Source organism: Gorilla gorilla, chromosome 3, assembly GCF_029281585.2.
Source record: "Gorilla gorilla gorilla isolate KB3781 chromosome 3, NHGRI_mGorGor1-v2.1_pri, whole genome shotgun sequence".
Classification (NCBI taxonomy): Eukaryota; Metazoa; Chordata; class Mammalia; order Primates; family Hominidae; genus Gorilla; species Gorilla gorilla.
In genome coordinates, this window is record NC_073227.2 from 54,848,076 (window position 1) to 54,869,883 (window position 21,808).

General features: G+C 36.6%; 1 protein-coding gene across 11 annotated transcripts in view; it reads right to left on the reverse strand.

Annotated features, from left to right (window-relative positions):
* COX7B2 (cytochrome c oxidase subunit 7B2) overlaps positions 1-21,808 on the reverse strand; it is a 171,954-nt gene that overhangs the window by 102,557 nt on the left and 47,589 nt on the right. For 10 of the 11 annotated variants that reach the window (XR_010133221.1, XM_004038633.4, XM_063705104.1 and 7 more), the window contains one exon: positions 5,593-5,647. The gene's annotated coding sequence lies outside the window, so the exon portion shown is untranslated. Of the gene's footprint in view, positions 1-3,189; positions 3,350-5,592; positions 5,648-21,808 lie in introns of those variants that run through there. The other variant, XR_010133220.1, reaches the window with a different exon arrangement.

Consider the following 21,808-nt stretch of genomic DNA (forward strand, 5'->3'; position numbering starts at 1 on the left):
CTTCCTGTGTCATCTCCAGCCCCTCCTTCTCCACAGATTGCTTTTCACCAATTTGGCTTTCCAAAGACAGCCTGTCAGCCGCTCAAAGTCCCCTAGATTGAGCTCATTTTCATTATTATTAAGAGGCAGTAAGGCCGACACAAGTAGGTGACCACCTACACTGTGTTATTGAAAAGGCACAAGGAATTAGTCCTGTCCAGGCTGCCAGAAATTCCACACGAGAGATTCATTTCCTGATTATCGAAATTTTTCATATTTTAGGGCATCCTGATCAAAATGCAAATGATATCTTCTGTCAATTCTCAGGCTTTTCTACGTAACTACTGTTGTGCCTATCATATTATATATTCTATAGTACACTGTATTGCTTATTGCAATTAATTTTATGTTTCTGTGCCTTCATAAGACTGAAAGCCATTTGCATAATAATGGTGTGTCAATACTTACATCTTAGTGTCTAAGCTAGTACATGGTAATGGTGGGTCTTAATATATGGTTGTTGAATTAAAAAATACAAAATATAGGTGGAGAGGTGAGAAACTTATACCATTAACTTTTAATGCATTTATTTTAACTGTAATACTAATGAGTATCCATTAGGGAACTGAGACAATTGATGCAACAGTAAACCCAGATAACAAAGGCTTCAACACAACCTGAGGACGTTCTCTTAGTAGTGAAAAATCCAAAGGAAGGCAATTGCTGGTATTGATTTAGAAGTTTAAGGATGTCAAGGCTAAAGTCTCAGTAATTTCTGGCCTTTCCCTCAAGGTTGCAAGGTGACTGCTCTAGTTCCAGTCATCATGTCTACCTTCCAGGAATGAGAAAGGAGGAAGGGGCCTGAAGGAAGATGAGGCAAAAATCTGTATCAATAAGGCATGACTTTCCCAGAAATTCCATCGGATTTTTGTTTATATCTCACTGGACAGAATTATGGCAGATTATCTTTCATACCAACAAGGAGAATTAGAAAACGGGACTTCTGTATTTGTTTTTGTCTGCAGCAATAATAGGATTCAGCAGGTAGGAAAGAGAGGATATTATATTAAATAAGCCACAAGAACTCTCTGTCATGAGGGATAGTTGGGTGCACTGAGGAGTACATGAGTGCTGAGAGAGAGTCAATGTAAATAGAAGAAAGAGCACACATGAAGTCAACTAACAGCTGCTTCCCCATCCTGCCCACTCATGGCTGATAGTAGGCATTTGATCTATCAGCTTTAAAACCTGACTGAAGGCATGGGCTTCATGGGACTTCTAATACAACATCTTTATATTTTTCATTCAGCCTCTTCATGAGCTTCATAAATAATGCTTTTCCTGAACACTTTCAATGTACCTCGTACTGTGATACAATAATACCTGCTTCAAGTTGTCCACTGTAAATAGAACTTTGCAGTAACAGAAGTGGACATAAGGCCTTTAGTGGCCCACTGAAGAGGTACCTAATTCAGGCTGGGTGTATGCTTGTGCAGTGGGAAGTTAGTCTGGGAAGGATTACAGTAAAAAATAAAAGTAGAGCTGGGTTTTGAAAAAAAATAAAAGGACTTATTAAATAAAGAAGTACAGAAGGCTGTCACTGACATACGGAGTTGGTGCATAAAGACAAAGGGAGGCAAAGAAAGCAAAAAGCATTCTAGGATCTGTAATTTTGTCAGCAGAGCAAAGCACAACATTCAAGGAGTGAGGACAATGGCAGGCAGTGAGAAAACTAGAAGAGAGGTAAGCAAGAACCAGAAGATGGTTTTGAGCAATGAGACACTGAATTATTTTAACCTGATATTAGTTCTATGCCTCAGAAAAATTAGCCTGCTCTTAATTGATTAGAGAGGGGTAAAAACGGAGAGGTGGAATCCAGTTAGGAAACTATTCCAATTGTTCAAAGTATCAGGGTCTAAACTAAAACAATATCAGAGGTTCCACAGACAGTAAACAAGTCAAAGAGCCCACTTACCAAATGTGCTCTCTGTGTGTGTGTGTGTGTGTGTGTGTGTTTAAGATGGGCTGGCAGGAGATGCCACTGTAGGGCAGAAATGAGGGTAAAATACTAAGAAAACTCCCATTTCTTCACTCATTCATTGGTTCTGTTAAAGGTTAAACTGATTTTCATAAGGTTAATTCGTGTTTGGGGTAATGTGCTATCTTAGTAAGACATAATAATATGCATACATACTCATAATAATGCCTATACATCTGACCCAAGCAGGACATGACACAACCTAAACAAGAAAACAGTCACTCAGCCATTGAGGAGCCTAACAATGTGCTCTGAACTGTGATTGAACAGCCTAATTCTTAGAGCAAATCTCAAGGACTAAGGAAATAATATGCAGCACTAGATTTTATTAAGCAAAGAACAGGCCTGTTCACGCTGTGTTTCTGTGATGAGCTACTTAGTAGCCTTCAAAACTACTTACTAATGAAATGAGAAACTTATTACATTGGCCTCTGTAGCAATTACAGGAAATCTGGTATATAAAAATCAAAAAATAATTCTTAACACATAAAGAAAATGATACAAGCTTCACAAAGCCAATGCAGGTAATTAGACGCTTAAATTGAATGGCAATGCACATCAAACTTATACTATGCTCCCAGGTCCAGGAAACAAAAAACACAAAATAAATGGTGGATTAGAAGGATGCAACAGTTTCTAAAATCAGCATTCCTTTACCCCGATTTTATACTATTCATAAAGAAGCCTTCAAGTTCACTAACCTAATACCCCTATTTGTTGTCACTGCTATTATCAGCTCAATCATGCTAATAACAAGCAATGTCTTAATGCGCCACCTGGTTTGAAAAAACTTCATAGAAGAATAAATGCCCAAAGCAATTCTGGCTTTCAGACAAGAGCATCCATACAAAATGATTCCTCTATGCTTTCCCTGAAGGTTGCTTTCCTCTATGTGCAGTAGGGGATTATTTGACAGTGATGACAAATGAATTAACAAATCAGTAGACATGAATAAGCATGATTAAATTAAATGCATAGCACAGTGGTTGTGAGCTCACTTTTTTATTTTATTATTATTATACTTTAAGTTTTAGGGTACATGTGCACAACTTACAGGTTTGTTACATATGTATACATGTGCCATGTTGGTGTGCTGCACCCATTAACTCGTCATTTAACATTACGTATATCTCCTAATGCTATCCCTCCCCCCTCCCCCCACCCCACAACAGTCCCCGGTGTGTGATGTTCCCCTTCCTGTGTCCATGTGTTCTCATTATTCAATTCCCACCTATGAGTGAGAACATGCAGTGTTTGGTTTTTTGTCCTTGCGATAGTTTGCTGAGAATGATGGTTTCCAGTGAATGATGGTTTCCAGTTTCATCCATGTCCCTACAAAGGACATGAACTCATCATTTTTTATGACTGCATAATATTCCATGGTGTATATGTGCCACATTTTCTTAATCCAGTCTATCATTGTTGGACATTTAGGTTGGTTCAAAGTCTTTGCTATTGTGAATAGTGCTGCTATAAACATACGTGTGCATGTGTCTTTATAGCAGCATGATTTATAATCCTTTGGGTATATACCCAGTAATGGGATGGCTGGGTCAAATGGTATTTCCAGTTCTAGATCCCCGAGGAATCGCCACACTGATTTCCACAATGGTTGAACTAGCTTACAGTCCCACCAACAGTGTAAAAGTGTTCCTATTTCTCCACATCCTCCCCAGCACCTGTTGTTTCCTGACTTTTTAATGATCACCATTCTAACTGGTGTGAGATAGTATCTCATTATGGTTTTGATTTGCATTTCTCTGATGGCCAGTGATGATGAGCTCACTTTAAGTCAGAAAGACCTGAATTAGAATCTTGGCTTGTCCATTTATGAGGCTTCTTAGCATCACTAAGCCTCATCAATAATATAGAAATAATAATACCACATTCACACACTTGTGAAAAATAAGGGGTGTCATAAGGTACCCATATCTGGCATATAATAAGTTTTAAGCACATATTAATGTAAAGAATGTATTAAGGACATCCTCTGAAGTAGTGATTTGCATTCCTCTTTTACAGAAAAGACTGAGGCTCCGAGAGAGTCATCAACTTGTCCACAGTCATGATTTTTACAAGTAAATATGAAAGCTGGGATTCAAACACAGGTCTACTAAGGCAGATTCATTGCTCTGATTTTTTTAATTTATGTTTTTAAAAACATTCTTTCAATAAGCCAGGAATTAATGTAAATACTGTACTGAGCTTATGGTTTCAGAATCAAAGGAGAGAGGAACACAGAGAAAATAATAAAAACAAAAGCAGTCTACTGCAAACGGTTCACAATTGTAGTTCTGCAAATTATTAAATTTCAAATAATTTATATGAGAAATGGTTAAATCAAGATAATTTAGTCTGAAAAAGAGACAATAAGGGAAAATAATTGCAATTATCAAATATACAGAAATGTGATTTAGAATATTGTGTGTGCTTTCACTTTGCAAGAGTAGTTTATATTCCTAAAGGATTAAAAATAAAATACAAGAAAAAAAGTTACAAAACAGGTACTCTGCTGCCAATTTTGGCTGCAATTCTATGGGGTTATTCCCTGGTGGCAGGTAATAAATAAGAGTCCTATTTATGACATATGGGTGAATTATTTTGCTTATATTTGCAAGTTATATCACCAGAGAGGAGTTGCTGGCTTGTAAGGAAATATCAACATTTGGGTTATTTAGTTTTTACACAATAGATATTTTAAAAGCAAAATATATTGTCTGAATTCTCATGTTAAATTATTATAATGTCCATGAACTTACCAAAAAGAAATTGTTCACAGCAATTTGCCACTTTTAACAAAGTTATTACCACCAAATAACTTGATTATCCTGTAAAATTTTATCGCAATATATAATTTCACACTTAATAAATGACATATTATTGGCCATTAGCTTGACTGAGGAAGTTTAGGAATTAAATATTCCCAAATTCGGCTTTCAAGCTGACCACTGACTCCAGACATGGTCATGGATAAAGACAAGAAAAATAGTAAATACAAATTTCTAGATGGTTACACACCATACTGACCAAGTCAACCCAGCAAAAAAGGCCCATCACCATCTAATAGCAAAATGAAATTTTTAAAACGTCTAAAAGTCACGGAAGCATATAAATATACAACCACACCAGGGGGCGCTCTTAACACTGAAATGACGGATGGCATATTTTAAGACACGTGGTGGTCTCAGCTGGCCAAATGAAAGATTTTCTAAGCATGTAGTACTTGGCACAAGTGCTTATCTTTTGAAAATGTTTGCTGGCAATACACACATTTTCTTTTGTATCCAACTGTTCGTGTAGTTAAGACTATCAAGTTAGTCTATCAAGTAAAACATTTACTGCTGATAAAAAATATTTTATTTTTGAAACATTTGTCTACTTAAACTGACATCTGTCTCTTTGTGTAGTTGGGCTGATTCTCAGTAATAAACATCGTGCTTAAAAGTACATACAATTTTTAAAAATGAATTCAGTGTGAATTTTATTTTTTACAAAATTTCCTACCAGAACTTTAACTTTTACTTTGTGAAAGTGTAATCTAGGTAGTGTGGGTCTTTTCCATATTTTCTCATTACCTGTTAGAAATCTGAAGCTCAAATGCTCTCCTCAGAAAGTTTCAGATTCTGCTTCCTAAAAAAAATACAATTAGAAAATTAGTGTCAGATTTCAAAGACAATGAAAAAGCCAGAGGTAAATACAGGCTATGTTACTCAGAGAAAATCACCATATACTACTTCATTAACAGTAAATATTGTCATACAAATGATATCTGATTAAAATAATTTTTAAGAAACAAAGTTGAAAAGGAAGCATCGTAAAGCACATGACAAGGGCCTAGCTACCTGTTTTCCAATAGTGGTAGAGAATGAGTCTTTAAACTTTTCTCAACCCATGTGGTTAAGATAACTCTCTATACCAGCTACCTTCATGAGTCACCACTCACCTGTACCCAACCTCAAATGGAAGGTTCTGGCCAAGGTTTGCCTAATATGCTTGGAGACTTCTCAGCAACTTCTTTCATGCAAGTTCAAGGAAACAGAAATGGACTTCTCTAATGTCTGAGCCCTAAATCAAATTAACCAGCATACTAATGTCTCAAATGTGGTTGAAAGGAATACATTTTTCATTCTATAACAATAGTGAGGATTTAAAGTTAAAAAATCTAGAGAAAATGGTACATTTATTTACTACTTTAGAGTATATGTGAATAACAGAAAGTCCCACCCAAAAAGCAGGTATTAATAGTTCTCAAGGATGTAGGGACACAGAAAAAAAGAGCATAGGATAAAAGAAAAACAGTCCACAGAAGAAAAAACCCTGGAGGGGTATGCTGGGAGAGGAGTCAGGTGACTACCACTGCCTGTTTTACCTCCTTCTTAATGCTTGGAGTGAAACAAGAACTGAGATATTCACCAAGGTACATGTACATGTTTGGTGAGAGGCAACATTTGATGTAAAATAATCTGGCATGTGGTTAAACTGCATGAGTATCCATCAACAGCAAAGTCAGAGGCAGTGGTGTTGGGGTTCTTTGTGGTCAATCTGACTAGAAGTAGGTTCTGAGTCAGTTGCTAGGAAATGGAGATAGACCTTACCCCCATCAGGGCTGGAATGGTAACCAGAGGGCTACCAAGTAACCTAAATTTTAAATCAGACCCTAGTGCCAACTGAAGATGCTAAACAAGAAATGGCAAGTTTCAAACGTTTTGAAGGTAAAATAGTTTTGTAAGTGCTTATGAATCCAGGATTAATTGAAGGTGCTGCAGATACCAAGATGAGAACAAGACTAACTGCGTTATTTGTTCATTCATTCAACAAATACTTAATGAGCATCTATTTATATACCAAGAACATTTAACGGCTTCAGATACAGCAATGAACAAAAGAGACAGCGATCTGTGTCCTCATGAAACTCACATTCTAGTAGGAAACAGGGACCATAAACAATAAATATAATGAATAACCTATATAGAATGTTGTAAGATTATAAGTACAAGAAAAAAAGGAGAAGGGAGAGCAGTATAAAGGACACTTGGAACACAGGAAGAAAAAAAATAGATTGCAACAGCAAAAAGGTGAATAGGGTAGGACTCATCTGTAATGTTTCACATATCAAAGGCCATGAGGGAGGTGAGGGAGTCAGCCATGCAGTCTTCTGGGGGAAGAGTGTTCCAGTAAAAGGGAACAGTGAGTTGAACGGCTCTAAAGTGATAGGGTGCCTGAGCTGCTCAGAAAACAGCAAGTTAGCCACTATTCTGGAATGGAATGAAAAAGGGAACAGTAGTAGAAGAGGCTAGAGAAGTAACAAAAAAGCCAGATGGTGTAGCTTTTACTGGGAATAAAACAGGAAGCATTTTTACAAAGTGGAGAGAAATGGTCAGAGAATGAATATATTTTGAAAATAGAAGGGACAGGATTTTCTGATAAGCTAGATGTGGGTATGAAGAATGTAGAGTCAAGGATGATACAAAGGTTTTTATCTGAGTAACTGAGCTGGCATTTAGTGAGGCTAGAAGAGTGTGGGGAAAAAACAGGTGATTGGTGGGAAATAATTATTCTGGGTTTAGGTATATGAAATTTGAGATGTCCACTAGATCTATCCAAGAGGAACTATATATAAACTATGCAGTTGGCTATACTGGTGTGAAGTTTGAGGAGGATCAAATTTAACACCATAGATATAGCTGTTGAGATGTAAGAAGAAATGAGTGCACATAGAGGGGAGAGGACAGAGAACTAGCCCTCAAGTGGACAGACTCAGGTGCTCCATTATCCTCACCTTCTCGTGTTCACATCCCTGTATGATTCCCATCTCCCAGAATGTAGGCAGGATCTGTAACTTGTTTCTAACCAATAGAATATGTGACGGTGAGATGTATGTGAAGCAAACAGTCATGTAGGGGAAACAATCTGGCAAGGAACTGAGGGAAGCCTCTAGAAACTTAGGGCAGCCTCCAGCTGCCAGCTTGCAAGGCCTTCAGCCTCCAGCCAACAAAACATAAGGCCCTCCCTCCTATAGCTCGAAGAAAATAAGTTCTGCAGAAAACTTGAGTAAATTTAGAAAGAAATCCTTCTGAAGTCAAGCATTCGGATGATATCCCAGGCCCAAATGATACTCGGACTGCAGCCTTGCAGAAGACCCAGGTAAGCTGTGAGCAGACTTCTGACACACAGAAACTATGAGATTAAAAAAAGTCTGTTATTTTAAAGCACTACAATTTGTAGTAATTTGTTATGCACCAATGGAAAAGTAATGTAATTCCTGGGTTACTCCAGCATTTGCAGGCAAGGGAGCTAAGAAAGCGCCAATAAAAAGACCAAGGAAGAGAAAGGCCAGTGAGGTAAGAGGAAAACCAAGAGAAAAGCATTTCAGCAAGCAGTTTCTTGCCAGCTTTCTCAGAGAGGAATAGACAAAAATGCAAGGGAAAATTGAATCTTCTAGAAGCTGACAGGTAATCAGCATTGAAAACGACAGGAGAAGCCAGGTTCAGCCACTTCCACTCCAGCCTCAGGGTCCTCTATTTTACCCCTTCTTAGCGGAAAGTGGTAAGAGGCAGCGATGTTGCATGGAAATTGGTAGAAGCCAGAAAGTGTTTCTGTTCTTTCTGTTCTAGGTGCTCATTCACTAACCACACTAGATTTTACATATAAAGACTTACAGCTGATTTTAGCACAGATGAATTTTTTGGGGAGTGGGAGTCCTTGTAACCTAGCCAAGCTGTTCACTGCTAAGTAAATGACATTCAGCCTTACTAGGCTCCTGAGAAGACCCAATTAGTGTCAGAGCTGTGCTAGTTCACTGTTTATGAGGCTTTGAAGGTTGGTATTTCAAAACTCACTAACTAATGCTAATTAAAGTCGGCTCATTTTAATTACTAAATCACTAACATACCTATTTTTAAACTTTTCATTGTTATAAGACATGCTTGGATTGGCTTTTAATTTATTTTTCAAAAAAATCAGTACAATCAAATCTAATGAGCATTTATTATGCGAAAGGCCCTGAATTAACTAGGTATAGCTCAGTGAAAAAAGCTGGCCCTGTTGCTTTTTGTATACCTAAAATTTGGATCCAAACTTATGCTATTTTTACTGTTGTACAAAAACTGTTTTACGCCCTAATGTGATTAGTATTCAGCTTTAATCTATATTTATCTATAGGGAGCATACTATTTTCCCGTAACTCTTTGAAAGCAATTTTTCCTCTATTCATTCACTCAACGAAGATTTATTGAGCACTTACTTAGTTACACAAAGTGGAAAAGTAGGATTTAAAAAATAGCGTATTTAAAGTTCTGTAAGACACATCCAAAATGTGTCCCTTTTATGTATTCAATACACTTTATCTATGTATATGTTTACATACATAATATATATGGTGTGTGTTTGTGTGTTTATGTGTATATATATTTATATATGCACAATCGTCCCTTGGATTCCATGGAGCATTGGTTCCAGGACCTCCCTTGGATACCAAAATCTTCAGATGCTCAATTCCCTTATATAAAATGGTGTCATATTTGCATATAACCTATTCACATGCTCCTGTATACTTTAAATCATCTTTAGATTACCTGTAATAGCTACTACAATGTAAATGCTATGTAATTACTGTGACACCATTGTTAAGGGAATAATGACAAGAAAAAAAGTCTGTACATGTCAGTACAGTTGCAATTCTTTCCCCAAATATTTTAAATCCATAGTTATTTGAATACATGACTATAAAATCCATGGACATGGAGGGCTAACTGTACACACACAGACACACACACACACTTTATATGGCTCTGCAAGTGCTAGTAATACAACTCTGCCCCTTGCGCCATCAGTTTCTCCCCAGGTTTTGCTCCATCATCAAGGCTAAAAGATTAAATCAATTGCTCCTATGTTTTGCTTTGTTTAGTTTAGCAGTGTTCACTTCTCTCAGTAATATCTCTGACATTGTGAAACACAGAGAAATATAAGATTAGATCATGGCATGGAGGAGTTTTTAACTTATTTTATTACTAACTATTTTCTATTTTTTAAGTGCCCTCCCCATTTGAATGTAGACTCCTCCACAACAGAGGCTCCTGTGAACTTTTCACTGATGTAGCTTTTAATGGATAGTATATGCTCAATAAGCATTGACTGATTAGCAGCTTTCCAAAACGATTTGAGGTGGCTTGCATGAAAATGGAAATAGAGACTTAGAGAAGAACATATGCTGTTAGATAAGCACGTATAAATTACAGCTAAATAAGGTATTACATAATGTTTAATACAGCTTTTACTTAACAATTTAATGAATTGGAGACAATGAATTTTTTTATTATACTTTAAGTTTTAGGGTACATGTGCACAATGTGCAGGTTAGTTACACATGTATACATGTGCCGTGTTGGTGTGCTGCACCCAGTAACTTGTCATTTAACATTAGGTATATCTCCAAATGCTATCCCTCCCCGCTCCCCTCACCCCACAAAAGGCCCTGGTGCGTGATGTTCCCCTTCTATTTTAAGAATATGTTCATATAACTACCATACTTGAAAATTAAGTCTAGCCCTGTGCTTCCTCACAGCTATCATAAAAAGAGAAACATAGATTGTGTAATTGTATTTCCAACTAAAAGATGTTTTTTTATCGACAACAAAAATTTTCCTGAGTGGTAAATTCTAGTAAGAATTTATTACAAGGATGATTATACTAAAGCAAAAATAAGAGCATGTGTCTTCCTTAATGGTCTTAGGGAAGATAGATAAATTGATTTAAAAATGAGATACTGGATTGAATAAGATACAAGCTTCCTCCTAGGATTTACACTTTGATTCTGTTAACTATTCCTCTTTGTGTTATTGACACCTCAGTAATTAATCATTAGGAGAAGCTGGTGAGCATTTTCAAGACCGAGCGGGAAAAGCAGACTGCTAAATGAACAAAAATTTCTTGTACTTTCAAAGTGCACAATGTATTCAAATAATATAGATATCTCACATAAAAAATCTCAATATACTTCAGTATTAATATCTATTTTCCACTTCCTAAAGTGTAAGACTTCATTTCATTTTAATATAAAGTGCCACATGAAGTTACATGAGTGAACACATTGTTAGCCTGTAAAGCACTGAAAAAAATATAAATTACTAACACTGTAAAGAAGTAAAATTATTTACCACAGTATTATATAAGCGACAGCAAACTGTTATTCTTCACTACTGTACATAGGTCGAACATATTGCCTGCCAATACTATGCTCAGCTACTTAACCCACTGCCCCTGTTTAGTGCAATTATTAGGTGGTCAGGCTTTGTATTATGTGTCCAAGTACCAAAAGGGCCAGAATTGACAAGATTACCATTGTAATCTAAGGACAAAGAATCCATTAAGTTTGCTTGTGACATTCAATGAGGACCGGTTCAACTTAAAAAAATGATGTTGCCAATTTATTTCCTTCTCTTCGGATGTGAACTAAGAAATACCAAGAACATGAAGCAGTGACAGACTGTGACAGAGGCATAAAGAAAGAGGTAATGCAAGTTACCAGGGAACAAAGGCTTAGAGAGCAGTAGAGCTGCTATTAGAGATCTTTTGGCCCATGACAGGATCCAAGAAGGTAGGTGACTCCCGAGAGGACTGGTCTTGCAGTTAGATATTAATCCACTTGTAACAAGAAAACACCTTTGTCTTGAGATAACTTGAGCAAGTATTATTTGAGAGGAACCAGAAAAGATAAAGAAATTGCATATCTAAGATAAGCAAAACTAGTTTTAAAGTATTCTTAGATATTTATGAATTTCAGTTTCTCTTACTCCAGATTTAACATAAAACTAATTTCAAATCAGACATGAAAGAAGGAAAATGAACTCAATGAATTTTAATAGTATTTTAAACATTTTATTTTGAAGTAATTCAGACATAGATAAAAGCTGCAAAATTAGTAAATATTCTGTTATATCCTTCACTCATTTCCCTAATATTAACAACTTACATAACAAAAGTACAGGAAATTAACAGTGATACAATATTATTAACTAAACTCTAGACTTTATTTGATAGTCACCCATTTTTCCACTAATGGCCCTTTTCTGTTCCAAAAGATCCTATTCAGGATCTCACACTGCATTTAGCTGTTTTTTCTACTTAGTCTCCTCCAAAATGTAATAGTTCCTCAGTCTTCCCTTTTCTTTAATGACCTAGATACTTCTGAAGAATATTGTTTTGTAAAATGTCCTTCAATTTATGTTTGTCTAATGACCTATCAAATTAGAATGACGTTATGTATTTTTTGATAAGAATACTACAAAAAATGGTTTTGTGACTTTCTTAGTGCATCAAGACCAAGGGGTTCACATATTTATCAATGTGTCTTATTCCAAATGATGTTTACCTTGATGATTTGATAAAGCTGGTGTTAACCAGGTTCTCCCACAGATTTCTTTTTGTAGTTGTAAGTATCTTGGGAATATACTTTGAGACTATGCAAAATTCTGTTTCTCCCAATTAATTTTTGTATCCATAGGAGACTTTATGACATATATTACTATGGTGTTTGCCTAATGGTGGTTCTCTATTTCCTTATTTCCTTCTGCATTTATTAATTAAAATTCTACTGTGAAAAGGGGTTGTCTCTTTTCCCTCATGTATCAATTTATTTACTGAATTATTTATTGATGTCAGCAAAGACTCAAGAGCATTTTGTTTTATTCTGGACGTTAAAATCCAGTACTATCATTATTTATCGCTCAATTTGTTCATTAGGAGCTCCTTCAGATTGTCTCCTATGCTCTTGTGACAAACCACTTTTTTCTTTTCTCATTTCGCACTTTCTTACTTTCTAATAACTCAACATGTTAAATACTTAATTAGCACTTTTCTTGCCCTAACCCTGAAATCAACTACTTCTCTAAGGAGTTCTAATTTCCTTTTCTGGGTAGTGGTGTTTAAGGACCAAAGTCTAGGTGCTAGGAATCATCATTTTTAAAGGGGTGCCATTGCTTTTGACCCTCTTACCAGTCATAGCTAGGTTATATAAATATGAATACACAAATACACACACACACACACACACACACAGCTGATTTTCATTATTTGCAATTTTATTCACAAATTCACCTATTCATTAAAATTTGTTTGTAACCCCAAAATCAAATCAATTCTCAAGATATTTTCAAAGTCATTCTCAGACCTGAGCAGAATATGAAAAATCTGAGTCACCCAATGCACATTATCACAGCTCAAGGTGAACAAAGCAATGCTTTGCCATCTTGTTTCAGTTCTCATACTGTAGATACATGTCCCACTGGAGATCTATCTAGTGTCACATTTTTTGCTTCTCTGTGCTTTGTGTTGCTGACTTTGCTGTTTAAAATAGATCCCGAGTGTAGTGCCGAAGCACTGGCTAGTGTTCTCAGGCACAAGGCGGTTGTGGTGTGCCTTACAGAGAACATATGTATGTTAGATAAGCTTCCTCTAGGCATACATTATAGTGCTGTTGGCTGTGAATTCAATAGTAATGAGTCAGCAATATGTATTAAATAAGATGTCTTTAACTAGAAACACACATAAAACAAGGTTATGCACTGATTGATTGATTGATGAAAACGTGACCAGAGGCTCATGGGAACCTAACTCTGTATTTCCTTAGGAGCAATGGTGCTGTATTTGCTAGCTCAGTGATTTTATGGACCATCACTATTGTGAGTAACAGGGATTAGCTGCATTTCTTTATCTGTTTATCAGTATATACGCTAAAAACAAAGAACTTATATGGATACCTCTCATTCTAATCCACATAACAACACAGGATTCATTTAACCCTTCCTCTTTTTCTTATTTACATACTTCTTTCTCCAACAGTCAGAAATCTGACTCTCATCATCTAAAATTTGTTTACTTATCTGTTCAATTGTGGCATATACATAAACATTTTAGAAAATATGTGTGTATAAAATACACATTTTGCTAGTCAACACTCCTGTAAAAACATTTATAATATGATTACAGCAGCTATGTACATTTTTTTTTACTTTAACCATACAGTATCCAGTCAAGATAATGTTTTACCATAGTAATTTTAGTTAGTTGTTCTCTATTCTCTTTAGTGTGGTTATCTTATTCATTTGTAATACAATTAGGCTTGTCTTTTATTGTTTGTATTTTATTTTGGCTTCCCTAACATCAGTATTTCTTTTAACTGTTTGTTTATTAAGTGAATATATAAAATAGTACTATAATTCTAAAGTTAGTTATAGAAAGAGATATATCCATAGAATTGTGATTAGTGCTATCTTTTCACTCAATTGATTCTGCATTATCTACAAATTATGAATTTAAACTGTTTCCATTTCAATTGTGGAACTTAGTTTACCACATGTAGCTGTATATTTAAGTACAGGTTTTCACACAGGTGGAATGAGAAAATTTTAAAGCAAAATAATTAAATGTCTTACTTGTGGATAATTCAAGCCTGAAGGTTAACTCTGTTTCTTTAGAACTATTTTTTAGCCATATAAACCAAAGCAGAAAGATATGTTGAGTAGAATATAGAGTGATTATTTTAAAATTAGACTACTTGTTGATTTTCCAGTGCCTCTTAATTAGTCACTTGGAACAAATATATTATAATCAATATTAACATATGCATCAATATGTATCAGCATACAAGATATTAGGGTTCTCACATTTACTCTGGGTAACTGGCTAGCTAATATGTTGAGTTTTTAAAAAGTAGTACTGAATTTATAAAACATGCAATAGAATAAGTATTCCTCTTTACATAATATATGAAAGGACATCTTAATATAGATCCCATTAGAGTGCTAACAGTATACAGTAATCAAGAAAGCTGACAGATTTGACAGTATGAATAGGAAAATTCTTCACGATGATATTCAAGACAGTAGCCACACTAGCCATATGTGGCTATTTCAATTCAAATTTAAATTAGAAAGATAAAATAACTGCATTGCACAATGCAGACACTTCCATCACTGCTGAAAGTTCTATTGGGCAGCACTGTTCTACACTGTAAATCCATAAGGCTAGTGCCTATTTTTCTTGTTTCAGCACAGTGCCTTAACACACAGTAGACACTAAGGACAGATTTGGGAAAGAAGTGAATAAATGGCAATAGTATCAGGAGCAAAATCTGGCAACATGTATCAAAAGATGTTTATTACAGAATATTTATAATTTAAGACAGTGAGAAAAACCTATATATCCAATAAGATGCAGTCATTAAAGTAATATATTCTTAAAATGGAATATTATAAAACCATTAAAAAGGCCGCTTACAAAAAATTAATGACTTGAAAAGAGTTATATTCTATAGTTAAGTGAAATATGCTATTGTAACATTTTAATGGGAAATAATAATGAAAATATAAACATCAAAAGCTAAGAGTGATATCAAGTTATCAGATTATATTTTTTCTTTTGTCATTATGTATTTTATGAAGTTTCTGTAATAATGTACTTTGTCATAGAATTTTAAATTAATTTTAAAGAAATTAACAAAAGTTTATTAGGCCAGGTGCGGTGCCTCACGTCTGTAATCCCAGCACTTTGGGAGGCTGAGGCAGGTGGATCACCTGAGGTCAGGAGTTCGAAACCAGCCTGGCCAACATGGTGAAAATCTATCTCTACTAAAAATACAAAATTAGCCAGGCATGGTGGCACACACCTGTAATCCCAGCTACTCAGGAGGGTGAAGCAGGAAATCTCTTGAACCCAGGAGGCAGATTTTGCAGTGAGCTGAGATAGCACCATTGCACAAGAAATTAACAAAATATTATTAGCAAAAATATTTATATATTATTTATTTGATTAAAAAGGGAAAAAATCAATGATTTATGTGCCTGTGTACTTTTCTCTCTTTATTTTATATTAGGAATAAGTATTGAAAATAAGGATTTTCAGTAAAGATTTTCAATACTTATTCCTGATTTAAAATAAAGAGAGAAAAGTATACAGGGAGAATGACAAAATACATAGTAATTTTCATAGAAGAAAATATGATGAAGGCATTAAAAATATGTTTTTGAATAATATTAATCTATGGTAAACTATCCATGTATATTGTGATACTCTGATTTAGACTGACAAAAAAAAAAACTAAAAAAAAAAACATGTAAATAACAAGACCCAAATTTGTTGAAGTCATATAATGAAGAGATATGTAATATTTTTTACATAATATTAAGATACTTTAACATATTAACTCAAGTAGCATGTGGGTTTCAGATCATTTTTCATTCAGACAGGTGTTTACGTATTTAAATACATGAAACGAGAGAAACAGAAAACTGTTTACAATGAGCTTCTCTGGGTTTCTTGGGGTGACAAGTAATTTTTATAGTTTTAAAACACTTTCATAGTTTTAAAACACTGAAATAAGTCTGGTTTTCTTTAATAATAAGACAAATTAATGTTTATTTAAAAAATCCCTGGCTGGGCGCGGTGGCTCACTCCTGTAATCCCAGCACTTTGGGAGGCCAAGGCGGGTTCATCACTTGAGGTCAGGAGTTCGAGATCAGCCTTGCCAACATAAAGAAACCCCGTCTCTACCAGAAATACAAAAATTAGCCGGTCATGGTGGTGCACCCATGTGATCCCAGCTACTTGGGTGGCTGAGGCAGGAGGATCACTTGAACCTGGGAAGTGGAGGTTGCAGTAAGCCAAGATCACTGCACTCCAGCCTGGGCAACAGAGCAAGACTCAGTCTCAAAAAATAAAAAAAAAAAAAATCCCTAAATTATCTGCTCTCTCCAATTCCTAAAGACCAGTGAGGATTGAGAAACAGGCAGAGGGTGTGACTATGGGACCAGTGTTTCTTTTCAAAGCCCTTAGCTAACATCAGCAAATTCAGTCCTGCTTCACTCCACACATTCACCTCAGCTCAGCACTAGAGGACTGGGGCATTAACTTTCACTATTCAGATTATTTTACATGGACTAAGGTAATTTGTCATGGAATTCATAAGTTCTCCTTCTCAACTGCAAAGTCCAGTTTCTATTCTTTGGTTTCCTCCCATAGTGACTCATTCAGTACAGGATATAACTTGAGCTAAAAATGACATCAAAACATTGGACAGGGAACACTGCCCCTGCCCCAACCCCAAATAGAAACTACAGTTTTTCATCCTAGAAAGCACCTTTCTCTCAGAAAAGGGTGAAATTAATAGTTGAAAGCCAAAACTACCCCTAGAGGTAAAGAGGTATTTTTGGTTTGTTTTGAATAATTGAGAAAGGGCTTAAGGCAAAGCTATTAAGATAAATTTTATTTTTTTACTCATCCAATACCTGAAGGTTTGTTTGTTTGTAGAGGCAAAGAATGGTAAGATATATTTGCACCAGAAAACATCACAACTATAGTAATTTCAGAATTTCACAGATAGGTGAAATGGTGAATAGGAATAAAATAATTGGGCAATAGAGATAGAGTTTGATAGACCCGTGTAATGAAGGCAGAAACTTTTAACTTTAAAAGTTAAACTTCAAGTAATCAGATGTAAAAAACTAAAAACTTTGCCATTATACCAGTTCTTACATGCACATCATAACTGTATTACATAGTGAAGAAAACAAGCACATGGTGACAAGCCTAGTGGTTAAGGGCACAGAACTGGAGCCTGGTGGTAACAGTACACATCTCCCGTCCACCTCTCACTAGCTTTGTAACTCGACAAGTTACTTAACCTTTCTATACCTCAAAGTTCCCATGGTAAATGAAGATAATAACAACACTTACCCTATCTGGCTCTTGTGAGAATAGAATTACACCACATAGTTAACAAGTACTAGTTGATTTGGACTGTGAGATGGAAAACATTTTTCAGTGAAATCCATTTAATTTGTTTTACAAATATCATAAAAAGCAAAATTTATTTTTATAATTTAAACATCAGTTTGCATTGGAGTCATGAATGCAGAATCCTAGTTGAGGGTCTTCTACCTCCAGGTGAACTGTGGGCAAACCATTTTCTTTTCTAGGCTTCAGTGGTGTCATGAGGGAGTGTATTGGATAAAGCCTCATACTCCTTTGCTGCTTTCAAATTCCTATGATCTATAGAGCTGGGAGAAAAAGAGTTTTAATACTGCTGCTTACAAAATATTTTCACAGTAGGAACTAAAATAGTGGAACATTTCAACATATTTATGTAACAGCCAAATTAAACAAAAAGCAAGTAGAATTCCCCAGTGGAAGAGCTACAGAAGTAAAAACAGATCAAAACACAGAGTTTTCAGAATGTATGCAATACTAAAGTTTCAGTGAACCAATCAATGAATGGGAGAAAAGACCTGAAAAACTAACCCTGGTGTTGGGAAGAGTAAAAGGAATAAGAGCTTTTTTGTGTTGTTTTGTTTTGTTTCTCTGTGTTTCTCTTCTTTATAGTCTAAAATGTATTCTGCTGAAATAGTTACATCCTTTTACCTCATAATCTAATTTAACTAGCATGTTTTAACTTATCATTTTGTGTAACTACTCGAAGCTGGTGGGGTTTTTGAATAACTTTATTACATCCTGCCACTGGTTGACATCCCAATCCCATTCCACCCCAATATATACTGAAAAAAAGTAAACAATTATTGTAGCATCACATTCAGATGGAATCTCACTCTAACCCAGGCTGGAGTGCAGTGGCGTGATCTCGGCTTACTGCAATCTCCACCTCCCAGGTTCAAGAGATTCTCCCACCTCAGCCTCCTGAGTAGCTAAGACTGCAAGTGCACACCACCATGCCCAGCTAATTTTTATATTTTTAGTAGAGATGGGGGGTTCGCCATATTGGCCAGGCTGGTCTTAAACTCCTTCCCTCAAGTGATCCTCCCGCCTCGGCCTCCCATACTGTGGGATTACAGGCATGAGCCACCACGCTTGGCCACATCGCTTATATTTTAAGACATATTAGTACACTAATGCAAGTAGCATGTTGGTTTCAGGCCGCTTTTCATTCATGAAAATATTAGTTTTATATTTAATACATTTTAAACATTAGGAAAAAAAGAGGAGGAAAGATATAATTCTAGAGCTTTAAAATGCTGCATCTCAAAGTTATACGTGACCTAATTATTTGGTTTGGTGAAGGTTGAGACACCGCAGAAGGAGCACTTAATAATTTGGGGGGAGTAGGAGACTTTTGGAAACACTACAGCTCTGCTTACTCCAATTCCTGATGAATGCTGCATGTGTGTGTGTACAGATGTGGCATTTGCCTGAGTCATAGGAGTTGTCAAGATTCTCAGTCACAGCCTTAGACTTCAGTAACTGATGTGGAAGTGACTTACTCTTCAGACATATAAGGAAATAAAAGGTAACCAGTTATAACAGCCTAACATGTAGGAAGGGATTAACCACTTTTAAAAGTCATTTCACAAACATCATCAAATGCTACTTACAAATTTATGAGATTAATGCTTCTTATTGCTCATAAAGGATGATTTTCCTCTCACTGTTCATCTTTTATCTGGCAAAGTCAGAACCTCAAACTAGATCTGTCTACTTACAATGTAAAAAATACTCTTTCAGAGATAATGTGTTGTTCTTAAAATATGTGGATGAGTATGAGGAAGAATGCATGATTAAATGAAATAGTCCATACCCTTGGGCTCCATAAATGGGCTGAGATGGCTGAAAATGTCTGTGTCTCACAAGGAATGTAGTGTCCTCCTCCTATTGAAGTCATTTCCACCTTTCCACCCAGACCCCAGCCCTATCAAGCTACCTCTTTTCCCTTTACTGCCATAGCCACAGGTACAGCTTCTTCCAAACATTTCTCACAATGTTGACTCAACTGCTCTCTACACTCCCTCTTTTTTAACTACTAGGTCCTATTGAAAGGAGCACAGATTTTAGGGGTCAGATACCTATTTTCAGATTCTGAATCTGACATTTACAAGTCTGTGATCCTGATGAAGGAGCTTTCACATCTCTGAGCTCTACCTTTCTCATCTGGAAAATGGTGCTGGGGAAGTGGAATAACTGAAGGACTTTTAATTATGAAAACCCAAGAGGTCTGTCTGGTAACTATTACTGTCATACTTGTGAGATTAATGGCAATTTTGATTCCTCTATATCTTTATCTGACTTTCAGCAATACATAACCTTGAGATCAGAGACTGGCAGAACTTACTTTCTGGTTCGAATAGGATGAAATAAAGAAACCATCCAGAATTAGCAAATGGCACCAAATGCAACCTCTGGTTGCCCTTGCTGCTAATCAGCATAGGACAGTCCCACCAGTGCCATGATAGTTTACAAATGCCATAGCAACACCCAGAAGTTGCCATGTCTTTTCTAGAGATTTCTGAATAACCCACCCCTTAATTTGCATGTAATTAAAAGTGGGTACAAATACAGCTAGTCAACAGCCTATAACTTCCTACTCTGGGTGCACTGCCTATGAGTTAGCCATGCTCTGCAAAGAGCAGCTACTCTTCTGTACACTGCCGCTTTAATAAACCTGCTTTTTCCCACCATCAGCTTGCTCTTGAATTATTTCCTGAGTGAAGCCATGAATACTCCCTGGATAAGCCCAGATTTTGAAGCTCACCTGCCCTGTATCTTCTGGTGCCCAACATGTGGCTCGAGAAGATGGCAAGAGTTGGTAAGATGGTGAGATGGCAAATAGAAGGTGAGAAGATGGTAAAGAGAGGTGGCAAGGCAGTGAGATGGTGACTGATGATACAGTCGAGAGAGACAGTGAGGTGACAATCCAAGGTGCAGAGCTGTAGCACAGAGACTGTAACACCAAATACCTACTAACACTGCAGAGCTGTAAAACCAGTCAAAGGCTGTTTTCAGAGCCATCATCTTTCTTGTCAGGTGACAGCAGCAGATTGAGCTGATGGGCAAGGGGCTGACACCTCATTGGGACCAACTGTGGTCGGCAAGTTGATGGTCCGCACATTGGTCTCCTTGAAGCAGTCAAACCCTCCCAAGCTTGGGAACCTAGGGGAGACCTTCACCAGGGGCCCAAGTTAGAGACCAGTCAGCATCATTTTGGCTTCTGCAGATTGGTAAATGTTCCCTCTGCCCCTTCTTTGACATCTGGTGAACCAGGAAATGAAGTCTCTGGTTAGATGGTCAATTCAAAATCCCCCATAGTTTGGGTGCCCTAGACAGAAGTACATCTGACCAACTATATCATCATTGCCCCTTCTCTAGGTCCTTTTTACCCTAATGCCATTTTATTTTTCCATGGGTCCTTTTTATTTTCCTCCCTGCAATGTATGTTTCATTTACAGTTTTTGCTTTTACTCCCTGCCAACTTTATTTGAGCAATTGTGTAAGGCAGGATACTTGGTTGTGAGAGGTCCCCTGTTGTGAGGGGACCCTGTGACATCAGAGTCACATTGTTCTTTGGCCCCAACGTGGTCTTTGGGGTTCACTCTTGAGCACCCCTTAGATGCTCTGGGGATTTTGGCCTATGGTGAGGGGACCCTCACTGGCCAATACCCAGGTGCTGCAGGTTTTTCAGCATTTGGTCCTGTTGGCTACCCTCAGACGCTCTGGGGTTTTCAGCATTGGCATGTCCTTCTAAGATTGTAGATTAGAGGCCTACCCGAGGGGGTTCATTTATTCCTTAGTTTCCCTTCTACGAGTGTGGTGGGTTAGAGTCCCTCTCTAGGGGGTTCTTAATCCTGTCACTCTATTTTTACCTTTCCTTTTATACTTGGCTTAGTAAAAGAAAAGCCACCTCTTTTGTCATATTCTGTTTGCTGGTGAATGCAGTTATCACTCCACTGCCCACTCATATCTCATCATTTACTTTTGTTGTACCCTGTACCTATGCCCTCTTTGCAGGAATTG